Source organism: Oncorhynchus tshawytscha, linkage group LG13 (assembly GCF_018296145.1).
Source record: "Oncorhynchus tshawytscha isolate Ot180627B linkage group LG13, Otsh_v2.0, whole genome shotgun sequence".
Taxonomy (NCBI): Eukaryota; Metazoa; Chordata; class Actinopteri; order Salmoniformes; family Salmonidae; genus Oncorhynchus; species Oncorhynchus tshawytscha.
Window position 1 is genome coordinate 68,220,189 of NC_056441.1, and position 12,812 is coordinate 68,233,000.

Here is a 12,812-nt window from a genome sequence, read left to right on the forward strand (position 1 = left end):
TGTTACAGGAAGGCCATAAAGTTCATCAAGGACATCAACCACCCGAGCCACTGCCTGTTCACCCCGCTATGATCCAGAAGGCGAGGTCAGTACAGGTGCATCAAAGCTGGGACCGAGAGACTGAAAAACAGCTTCTATCTCAAGGCCATCAGACTGTTAAACAGCCACCACTAACATTGAGTGGCTGCTGCCAACACACTGACACTGACACTGACTCAACTCCAGCCACTTTAATAATGGGAATTGATGGGAAATTATGTAAATATATCACTAGCCACTTTAAACAATGCTACCTTTATATAATGTTTACATACCCTACATTATTCATCTCATATGCATACGTATATACTGTACTCTATATCATCGACTGCATCCTTATGTAATACATGTATCACTAGCCACTTTAACTATGCCACTTTGTTTACATACTCATCTCATATGTATATACTGTACTCGATATCAGCTACTGTATCTTGCCTATGCTGCTCTGTACCATCACTCATTCATATATCCTTATGTACATATTCTTTATCCCCTTACACTGTGTATAAGACAGTAGTTTTGGAATTTGTTACTTAGATTACTTGTTGGTTATTACTGCATTGTCGGAACTAGAAGCACAAGCATTTCGCTACACTCGCATTAACATCTGCTAACCATGTGTATGTGACAAATAAAATTTGATTTATTTGGCCTGAATGCCAAGCGTCACATCTGGAGGAATCCTGGCACCATCCCTTCAGTGAAGAATGGTGGTGGCAGCATCATGCTGTGGGGTTGTTTTTCAGCAGCAGGTACTGGGAGACTAGTCAGGATGGGGGAAAGATGAACGGAGCAAAGTACAGAGGGATCCTTCGATGAAAACCTGCTCCAGAGCGCTCAGAACCTCAGACTGGGGCAAAGCCCAGACTTGAACCCATTCGAAGATCTCTGGAGAGACCTGAAATGGCTGCAGCGATGCTCCCCATCCAACCTGACATGGCTTGAGAGGATCTGCAGAGAAGAATGGGAGAAACTCCCCAAATACAGGTGTGCCAAATTTGTAGCGTCATACGCAAGATGACTGTAATCGCTGCCAAAAGTGCTTCAACAAAGTACTGAGTAAAGGGTCTGAGTACTTACAGTTGAAGTCGGAAGTTTACATACACTTAGGTTGGAGTCATTAAAACTTGTTTTTCAACCAGTCCACAAATTTCTTGTTAACAAAGTATAGTTTTGGCAAGTCAGTTAGGACATCTACTTTGTGCATGACAAGTCATTTTTCCAACAATTGTTTACAGACAGATTATTTAACTTATAATTCACTGTATCACAATTCCAGTGGGTCAGAAGTTTACATACACTAAGTTGATTGTGCCTTTAAACAGCTTGGAAAATTCCAGAAAATTATGTCATGGCTTTAGAAGCTTCTGATAGGCTAATTGACATCATTTGAGTCAATTGGAGGTGTACCTGTGGATGTATTTCAAGGCCTAACTTCAAACTCAGTGCCTCTTTGCTTGACCTCATGGAAAAATCAAAAGAAATCAGCCAAGACCACAGAACATTTTTTTGACCTCCACAAGTCTGATTCATCCTTGGGAGCCATTTCCAAACTCCTGAAGGTACCACGTCTGTACAAACAATAGTACGCAAGAATAAATACCAAGGGACCACGCAGCCGTCATACCACTCAGGATGGAGATGTGTTCTGTCTCCTAGAGATGAACTTACTTTGGTGCAATAAGTGCAAATCAATCCCAGAACAACAGCAAAGGACCTTGTGAAGATGCTGGAGGAAATAGGTACAAAGTATCTATATCCACAGTAAAACAAGTCCTATATCGACATAACCTGAAAGGCCGCTCAGCAAGGAAGAAGCCACTGCTCCAAAACCGCCATAAAGAAGCCAGGCAATGGTTTGTGGACAAATATCATACTTTTTGAAGAAATGTCCTCTGGTCTGATGAAACAAAATTAGAACTGTTTGGCCATAATGACCATCGTTCTGTTTGGAGGAAAAAGGGGGACACTTGCAGCCGAAGAACACCATCCCAACCATGAAGCACGGGGGTGGCAGCATCATGTTGTGGGGGTGCTTTCCTGCTGGAGGGACTGGTGCACTTCACAAAATAGATAGCATCATGAGAAGGAAAATTATGTGGATATATTGAAGCACCATCTCAAGACATCAGTCAGGAAGTTAAAGCTTGGTCGCAACTGGGTCTTCCAAATGGAAAATGACCTCAAGCATACTTCCAAAATTGAGGCAAAATGGCTTAAGGACAACAAAGTCAAGGTATTGGAGTGGCCATCACAAAGCCCTGACCTCAATCCTATTGGAAATTTGTGGGCAGAACTGAAAAAGCGTGTGCGAGCAAGGAGGCCTACAAACCTGACTCAGTTACACCAGCTCTGTCAGGAGGAATGGGCCAATATTCACCAAACCTATTGTGGGAAGCTTGTGGAAGGCTACCCGAAACGTTTGAACCAAGTTAAACAATTTAAAGGCAATGCTACACTCAATTAGTTTTTGGTAAGTAAACTTCGACCCACTGGGAATGTGATGAAAGAAATAAAAGCTGAAATAAATCATTCTCTCTACTATTATTCTGACATTTCACATTCTTAAAATAAAGTGGTGATCCTAACTGACCAAAAACAGGGAATTTTTACTAGGATTAAATGTCAGGAATTGTGAAAAACTGAGTTTAAATGTATTTAGCTAAAATGTATGTAAACTTCTGACTTCAACTGTATGCGTCAGCAACCACAGCTAATGAAGTAACTGAAACCCTTAAAGAGTTGCAGTCCGTTTTGGAATGGGTAGCCAGTAATAAATTGTTCCTGAACATCTCCAAAACTAAAAGCACTGCATTTGGTACAAATCATTCCCTAAGTTCTAGACCTCAGCTGAATCTGGTAATGAATGGTGTGGTGTGGGTGTTGAACAAGTTGAGGAGACTAAATTACTTGGTGTTACCTTAGATTGTAAACTGTCATGGTCAAAACATATTGATTCATTGGTTGCAAATGTAATGGATGTGAAATGGCTAGCTTAGTTAGCGGTGGTGCGCGCTAAATAGCGTTTCAATCAGTGACGTCACTTGCTCTGAGACCTTGAAGTAGTGGTTCCCCTTGCTCTGCAAGGGCCAGGGCTTTTGTGGAGCGATGGGTAACGATGCTTCGTGGGTGACTGTTGTTGATTTGTGCAGAGGGTCCCTGGTTCGCGCCCGGGTATGGGCGAGGGGACGGTCTAAAGTTATACTGTTACACAAAGATGGGGAGAGGTCTGTCTGTAATAAAGAGATACTCTGTCTTTTCACAGTCCCCAGGTCCAGAACAAATTCAAGGAAATGTACAGTATTATACAGAACCATAAGTGTATGGAACTCCCTTCCATCTTATATAGCACAAGTTAACAGCAAACCTGGTTTAAAAAACAAAGAAAGCAACACCTCACGGCACTACGCCTCTCCCCTTGTGACCTACTTGATGTGTATATGTACTGACATGTACACTATCATTCAAAGTTTGGGGTCACTTATAAATGTCCTTGTTATTGAAATATATATATTTTTAATGGTCTATTAAAATAACATTAAATTGACCAGAAATACAGTGTAGACATTGTTAATGTTGTAAATTACTATTGTAGCTGGAAACTGCTTTTTTTACATGTAATTTTTTAGAAGATCTACGTAGGCGTACAGAGGCCCATTATCAGCAACCATCACTCCTCTGTCCAATGGCACGTTGTGTTCACTCAACTGGCAGCCTCATTAAATAGTATCCGCAAAACACCAATCTCAACGTCAACAGTGAAGAGGCTGGCCTTCTAAGCAGAGCTCCTCTGTCCTGTATCTGTGTTCTTTGCAACTCTGCGTAGAAGGCCAGCATCCCAGAGTCGCCTCTTCACTGTGTGTCAAAGAAGCAGTGTGACGCATGGCTCTCGACCTTCGCCTCTCCCGAGTCCGTATGGGAGTTGGAGTGATGGGACAAGACTGTAACTACCAATTAGGGGTAAAAAATTAAAAAAAGGATTCCAAAAGGTTTCTTCGGGCTGTCCCCATGGGATGGGACCCTTCTTCAGACCCTAGGTTTTAGAGAGCACTTTCTTTTCTAAGAGTGTAGACAAATAATGTCATTGGAGTTATAATTGATCATATCTACCAAGTGATGTCAGACAATGTGACATTCCCTCATTCTAGGAAAATCCCTAGTCATTTAGAAAATCTCATCAGCTATATGGCCAACTGGTCTGATACTGACACGAGCTAAGGCAAGTTTTACTATGGAGCTATACAGTGCCTTGCGAAAGTATTCGGCCCCCTTGAACTTTGCGACCTTTTGCCACATTTCAGGCTCCAAACATAAATATATAAAACTGTATTTTTTTGTGAAGAATCAACAACAAGTGGGACACAATCATGAAGTGGAATGACATTTATTGGATATTTCAAACTTTTTTAACAAATCAAAAACTGAAAAATTGGGTGTGCAAAATTATTCAGCCCCCTTAAGTTAATACTTTGTAGCGCCACCTTTTGCTGCGATTATAGCTGTAAGTCGCTTGGGGTATGTCTCTATCAGGTTTGCACATCGAGAGACTGAAATTTTTTCCCATTCCTCCTTGCAAAACAGCTCGAGCTCAGTGAGGTTGGATGGAGAGCATTTGTGAACAGCAGTTTTCAGTTCTTTCCACAGATTCTCGATTGGATTCAGGTCTGGACTTTGACTTGGCCATTCTAACACCTGGATATGTTTATTTTTGAACCATTCGATTGTAGATTTTGCTTTATGTTTTGGATCATTGTCTTGTTGGAAGACAAATCTCCGTCTCAGGTCTTTTGCAGACTCCATCAGGTTTTCTTCCAGAATGGTCCTGTATTTGGCTCCATCCATCTTCCCATCAATTTTAACCATCTTCCCTGTCCCTGCTGAAGAAAAGCAGGCCCAAACCATGATGCTGCCACCACCATGTTTCACAGTGGGGATGGTGTGTTCAGGGTGATGAGCTGTGTTACTTTTACGCCAAACATAACGTTTTGCATTGTTGCCAAAAAGTTCAATTTTGGTTTCATCTGACCAGAGCACCTTCTTCCACATGTTTGGTGTGTCTCCCAGGTGGCTTGTGGCAAACTTTAAACAACACTTTTTATGGATATCTTTAAGAAATGGCTTTCTTCTTGCCACTCTTCCATAAAGGCCAGATTTGTGCAATATACAACACACAGGTGGATTGTATTTATCATCATTAGTCATTTAGGTCAACATTGGATCATTCAGAGATCCTCACTGAACTTCTGGAGAGAGTTTGCTGCACTGAAAGTAAAGGGGCTGAATAATTTTGCACGTCCAATTTTTCAGTTTTTGATTTGTTAAAAAAGTTTGAAATATCCAATAACTGTCGTTCCACTTCATGATTGTGTCCCACTTGTTGTTGATTCTTCACAAAAAAATACAGTTTTATATCTTTATGTTTGAAGCCTGAAATGTGGCAAAAGGTCGCAAAGTTCAAGGGGGCCGAATACTTTCGCAAGGCACTGTATATCAAACCAAAGTTTATTGGTCACATACACAGATTTGCGGATGTTATCGCAGGAGCAGTGACATGCTTATGTTTCTAGTAACAGTGCAGAAACAAGCATTTCACTGCACCTGCAAATCTGTGTACGTGACCATTAAACTTTAATTTGATATATACTGTAGCTCCATAGTAATAAATCAAAGTGTATTGGTCGCGTACACAAATTTGCAGATGTTATCGCAGGTAACAGGTTCTTTTGAAAAACATTATAAGGGAACTTGATAACAGCTTGAAAACAGGGGTCTCTATTCAAACAGATCTGCTTTAACCAACATCCATAGCGGGTGTTTTGGCGGCATTGGAGGTGGAACTACATGCTGTAAAATACAACAGCAGCTCCTGGCATTGTACCTAGGCTGAAAGAAATCCTCATTATTTCGTTGAATGATTTTTCCATTTGAGCGTAATTATTTCTATATAGCCAACACTTTCTCGTTTTGAACTTCTAACGCGTGTGGCGGTTGTGGCTTTACAACGATGATCAAGAGCAGCTCCAACACAGTTACACCTCCTGACACAGCCGAAACATTAGCTATGCAGGTGTCGGCTATCTCCGGTTAACTTTTGATTTGATTGAATCTAGGCCTTCGGTGTGTTTCACAGGACAGGACACTCTAGTTGCAAAGACCACACAGTCTAAAAAAAAATATATAAAAAATATGCCAGTTATGGTTTGCATTATTAGAATAATCCAATTGAGGACTTTGGCTTTACAAATCCATTTAATTGATTTGTGCCAGTGTGCCAGATTACTGTCCACATTGAGACAGAAGTTCATAGAGAATCACCAACGCATATAACCTGCAATTAACTCACTTTGCTGAAAACCTCCTGTGAACAGAAAACAAATCAACAAATCCCCCTTGGATTATGCTTGTTCGCCATGCATGGTGTTTCTATAGTGAAAGGGGCTTTGGGAGTCTCATAATGGATTGTTGGGATCTCTTTAGGGTGATGCCCCCCTTTCAAACCCCTCTCTATGGATGGAACAACTGATCCCTCTCTCTGCAGGGAGTAAATCCCTTGGTGAGAGATGGGGTTTGTATGGGGCAGAGTTGATGCAATACGATGGGGTGGGGCCAGCATTAGGCCTGAGGCAATACAGAGAGAGAACATTAGCCCTCTAATAATGTAGACATTATTAAATGCATTTCTATAGCTTCTAAAATATTTTTTACAATGGTGGGGGAGTGCCAAGTTGGAGGCACAGTGGCTTCAACACAGTGCCCCCTTTCTGTCATCTAGTGTATACATAAAGCATTGGGTTAAACCTGTGTTTGGAGCTGTCAGCCAGTGGGATAGGTATGTCCTCCCTTCCTTTACTTCCTGGCTGTTTGTGTCAGTCATCACAGTGCCATGGCTGCCCTGACCTCTCTAACCCCTCTGGGCCTGAGAGATCCAATGGCTTGATCCCTCCATTCTCATAAAGACAAGATTAGCTGGAGGTTAACCACTCCTGTTCTCTAAATTGCGTCCTTGCCTGCACACAAAAAAGAGACGCCAACGAAGGACATGTATGTGAAAACGGTCAAGAATACAGAACACCCACACATAATCCAAAGAAAAAATTAAGTTACACCCTTAATTTACAATGTAAGCTACTGTAAGTATTTCAGTCATCTCAATTGGCAGGAAACAGTCCATTAACCAGTTTGCAGCCCTCTCTGTGTGCGTGTCATAGTAAAGAAGAGGTTGAGCTGATAACTAAAACACACTCACACAGTTGTCTGTACTTGCTGACAGATTCCAACATGGTTCTCAGCTCTTTGAGAGAAACAGAGTGAAACCGAGTCTCTCCAAACATCTTCTCCATTCAAAATAGTCTCAAAGACACAACAACTGATAAAATCAGCTAATAATAAATACAATGTGCAGTAGCCCATACCATATTATGGATACCAGATCATGGAAAAAATATGTTTATTCGTACCTATGTTACAAATCATTACCAATTTAGTAAATCCGGACAAACATTTTTACGTTTTCAGACCTTCAACGATCATGCCTTTGAAACAGGCAGACATAAACACACATATACTAACCTATCTATTGCGCCAATGCATGTCCAATTTGTCAGCCAACCTTAGCAGCAATCCAAAAAGGCAGGCAAGTGGCTTACTCCAATGAATAAATGCTTATCGGAATTCGGAAGTGATTCAAAATCCAGCCTCTACAGCATGAGACTAATTTGGCTCTAATTTGGCATGAGACAATCCTCTGTCTGTCTGTAGGGTCTGTAGTGTCAGGTAACACTCAGCAAATACTTCTTCTACCTCGCTTTGTCTTACTCACCCTTCCTCTCTCGCTTTCTAGCACTCTCTCTCCTCCTCATCCACCCTCTCTCTTTCTCTCTCATCTCTCTATCATTCACACTCAGTCACTCAGACAGCCCAAGAGATGGTAATGGGGTTACATGGGGATGTCGATTCTCTAAAGGGGGATCTGGAACAGAACATTTAACCCCCTTTACAACCCAAATAACCATAACTACTCTGCGTTAGACCAGAGGCCTGAGCTACTACTCTGCGTTAGACCAGAGGCCTGAGCTGCCCTAGGAATGCCAAACTTAAGACACACTTACATAATAAACATTACGACTACTACGTATGAATACTGGCTATAGGGGGGTTAAAACTTTTCATACCACATTGGATATATGTCAAGCCCTGACCGTAGAGAGTGTTTTATGTCTCTATTTTGGTTTGGTCAGGGTGCGATTTGGGTGGGCAGTCTATGTTCTATGATCTATGATTTTCTATTTCTATGTGTTTGGCCGGGTGTGGTTCTCAATCAGAGGCAGCTGTCTATCGTTGTCTCTGATTGAGAACCATACTTAGGTACTCTTTTCCCCCACCTGTTTTGTGGGAAGTTAACTTTGACTTTGTTCAGGGCACATAGCCCAAAGTGTCACGGTTTGGTTTTGTTCTTTGTTTTGTCGGTGTCATTTTTAATAAAGAGAAAATGTACGCTTACCATGCTGCACCTTGGTCCAGTCCTTCAGCCAGCCGTGACATAACTTCCCACCACCAACGGACCAAGCAGCATGGTAAGGTGGACTCCTGGACATGGGAGGACGTTCTGGACGGCAAGGGAGTCTACACATGGGAGGAGATCCTGGCGGGAAGGGATCGCCTTCCATGGGAACAGGTGGAGGCAGTTAGGAGAGCAGAGGCAGCCGCAGAAGGAACCAGCGGTATGTGGGAACACGGCTGGCAAGGAAGCCCGAGAGGCAGCCCCAAAAATATTTTTTGGGGGGGCACATGGGGAGTGTGGCAGAGTCAGGAAGCAGACCTGAGCCAACTCCTTGTGCTTACCGTGGAGAGCATGGGACTGGTCAAGCCCCGTGCTATGGGGCGATGCTCACGGTGTCGAGGCGGAGCATTCACAGGCCGGTGTGCTCGGTGTCAGCGTCCCGCATTTGCCGGGTGGAAGCTGGCATCCAGCCAGAACGGGTGGGGCAAGCTATGCACTCGAGACTACCAGTGCGCCTCCACGGCCCAGTGTATCCGGGTGCCTCGGCCAAGAAAGAGGCCTCCTGGATGTCTCCCCAGCCCGGTGAGTCCTGTGTCTCCCTCCTGTCCGGCGCTGCCAGAGTCTCCCTCCTGTCCGGCGCTGCCAGGGTCTCCCTCCTGTCCGGCGCTGCCAGGGTCTCCCTCCTGTCCGGCGCTGCCAGGGTCTCCCTCCTGTCCGGCGCTGCCAGGGTCTCCCTCCTGTCCGGCGCTGCCAGGGTCTCCCTCCTGTCCAGGGGCCCGCTACAAGGGTCCCCAGTCTGGGGTCGGCGGCGAGGGTCCCCGCTCTAGAGGCGCCACCTAAGTGGGCCGAGCCAGAGGTGGAGCGGGGTCTATGTCCCTCGCCAAAGCCGCCACTGCGGAGAAATGCCCACCCAGACCCTCCCAGGTTCAGGTTTTGCAGCCGGAGTCCGCACCTTTGGGGGGGTACTGTCACGCCCTGACCGTAGAGAGCGTTTTATGTCTCTATTTTGGTTTGGTCAGGGTGTGAGTTGGGTGGGCAGTCTATGTTCTATAATTTTCTATTTCTGTGTTTGGCCGGATGTGGTTCTCAATCAGAGGGAGCTGTCTATCGTTGTCTCTGAGAACCATACTTAGGTACCCTTTTCCCCCACCTGTTTTGTAGGAAGTTAACTTTGACTTTGTTCAGGGCACAGCCCAAAGCTTTCACGGTTTTGTTCTTTGTTTTGTCAGCATAATTTTTAATTTCGAGAAAATGTATGCTTACCATGCTGGACCTTGGTCCCATCCTTCAGACAGGCGTGACAATATACCAAGACCTCCATACAGGTAAATTAAATGGCCAAGCTTAACTTTCCATTTAGAATTTAAAATACAGAGAATTTATGGCGGGCTGTCTAATCTTCCACTACTTAAGTGAGTAACCTTTATCTCAATTGAATTAAACCAGCTGTAGCAGTTCTTCTTGGCATTGTATACAAACATTAGATTCTGAGCATATACAGTACAGAAGTTACATGAATGGACTGAACCCCTCATTTCATTGATCTGAACACAGTCACCTTTCTATGTGTTTACAGCCGTTTTATTAGGCTGACCAACATAATGGACTGCTGCTTCTCTACTGAATGACAAATGGGAGATTTATACTGAACAAAAATATAAACACAACATGTAAAGTGTTGGTCCCATTTTTCATGGACTGAAATGAAAGATCCCAGAAATGCTCCATATGTACAAAAAGCACATTTGTCTCAAATTTTGTGCACAAATTTGTTTATATTCCTGTTAGTGAGCATTACTCCTTTGCCAAGATAATCCATCCACCTGACAGGTGTGGCATATGAAGAAGCTGATTAAACAGCATGATCATTACACAGGTGCACCTTGTGCTGGGGACAAAAGGCCACTCTAAAGTGCAGTTTTGTCAAACATAATACCACAGATGTCTCAAGTTGAGGGAGCGTGCAAATGGCATGCTGATTGCAGGAATGACCACCAGAGCTGTTGCCAGTGAATTTAATGTTAATTTCTCTATCATAAGCCGCCTCCAACATCACTTTAGACAATTTGGCAGTACGTCCAACTAGCCTCACAACCACAGACCATTTGTAACCACGCCAGCCCAGGACCTCCAAATCCTGCTTCTTCACCTGTGGGAGTGCTGAGGAGTATTTCTGTCTGTAATAAAACCCTTTTGTGGGGAAAAACTCATTCTGATTAGCTGGGCCTGGCTCCCCAGGCTCCTCAACGTAACCAAGACTGAGATGATTGTGGACTACAGAAAAAGGAGGACTGAGCATGCCCCCATTCTCATCGACGGGGCTGTAGTGGAGCAGGTTGAGAGCTTCAAGTTCCTTGGTGTCCACATCAACAACAAACTTGAATGGTCCAAACACATCAAGACAGTCGTGAAGAGGGCACAACAAAGCCTATTCCCCCTCAGGAAACTAAAAAGATTTGGCATGGGTCCTGAGATCCTCAAAAGGTTCTACAGCTGGAACATCGAGAGCATCCTGCTGACTGGTTGCATCACTGCCTGGTACGGCAATTGCTCGGCCTCTGACCGCAAGGCACTACAGAGGGTAGTGCGTACGGCCCAGTACATCACTAGGGCTAAGCTGCCTGCCATCCAGGACCACTACACCAGGCGGTGTCAGAGGAATGCCCTAAAAATTGTCAGAGACCCCAGCCACCCCAGTCATAGACTGTTCTCTCTACTACCACATGGCAAGCGGTACCGGAGTGCCAAGACTAGGACAAAAAGGCTTCTCAACAGTTTTTACCCCAAGCCAAAAGACTCCTGAACAGATAATAAAATGGCTAGCCGGACTATTTGCATTGTGTGCCTCCCCCCAACCCCTCTTTTACGCTACTGCAACTGCAACATCATATGTGCATAGTCACTTTAACCATACCTACATGTACACACTACCTCAATCAGCCTGACTAACCTGTGTCTGTCTGTAGCCTCGCTACTTGTATAGCCTTGCTACTGTATATAGTCTGTCTTTTTACTGTTGTTTTATTTCTTTACTTATCTATTGTTCACCTAATTCCTTTTTTGAACTATTGTGTAGAGCCTGTAAGTAAGCATTTCACTGTAAAGTTTATGTAAAGGATGTGAAACGCTAGCTTTGTTAGCGGTGGTGCGCGCTAAATAGTGTTTCAATCGGTGACGTCACTTGCTCTGAGACCTTGAAGTAGTGGTTCCCCTTGTTCTGCAAGGGCCGTGGCTTTTGTGGAGCGATGGGTAACTATGCTTCGTGGGTGACTGTTGTTGATGTGTTCAGAGGGTCCCTGGTTCGCGCGAGGGAACGGCCGAAAGTTATACTGTTACATTGATGCTGTTGACCCGGATCACTGGTTGCTACGGAAAAGGAGGAGGTCAAAAGGGGGGTGAGTGTAACGGATGTTAAATAGCTAGCTAGTTAGCGGTGGTGCGCGCTAAATAGCGTTTCAATCGTGATCACTCGTGACTGTAATGGTAATCTCATTAAGGCTCCTAAATTCCTGATTTGATTTAGAGCAACAGGAGTGTGAACAACAGGTGGAATTATAGGTAGTGTTGCCAGAGTCTCTCATTTAGCTATGTTATAAAGACTGACATGATTCAATGAGGCAGAGGAATAAACCACCATTGAAATCAGTTCGCTGTGATGGAGCAGGAATAAGAAGTTTCTGCACTGCAAGAGCTGCCCCGGTCATCTGTAAGCATTGTCATTGTGAAGTGGAAATGTCTAGGAGCAACAGCGGCTCAGCCGCAAAGTGGTAGGAAACACAAGCTCACAGAACGGGACCACCGAGTGCTGAAATGTGTAAAAACCCTCACTACCGAGTTCCAAACTGCCTCTGGAAGCAACATGATGCACAATAACTTTTCATCAGGAGCTTCATAAAATGGGTTTCCATGGCCGAGCAGCCACACAAGCCTAAGATCACCATGTGCAATGCCAAGTGTCGGCTAGAGCAGTGTAAAGCTTGCCGCCATAGGACTCTGGATCAGTGGAAACACGTTCTCTGGAGTAAGGAATCATGCTTCACCATCAGGCAGTCCGGAGGACAAATCTGGATTTGGCAGATGCCAGGAGAACGCTACCTGCCCTGATGCCGATTGCCAACTGTAAAGTTTGGTGGGGGAGGAATAATGGTTCGGGCTAGGCCCCTTAGTTCCAGTGAAGGGATATCTTAACAGTACAGCATGCAAAGACATTCTAGATTATTCTGTGCTTCCAACTTTGTGGCAACAGTTTGGGGAAGGACCTTTCCTGTTT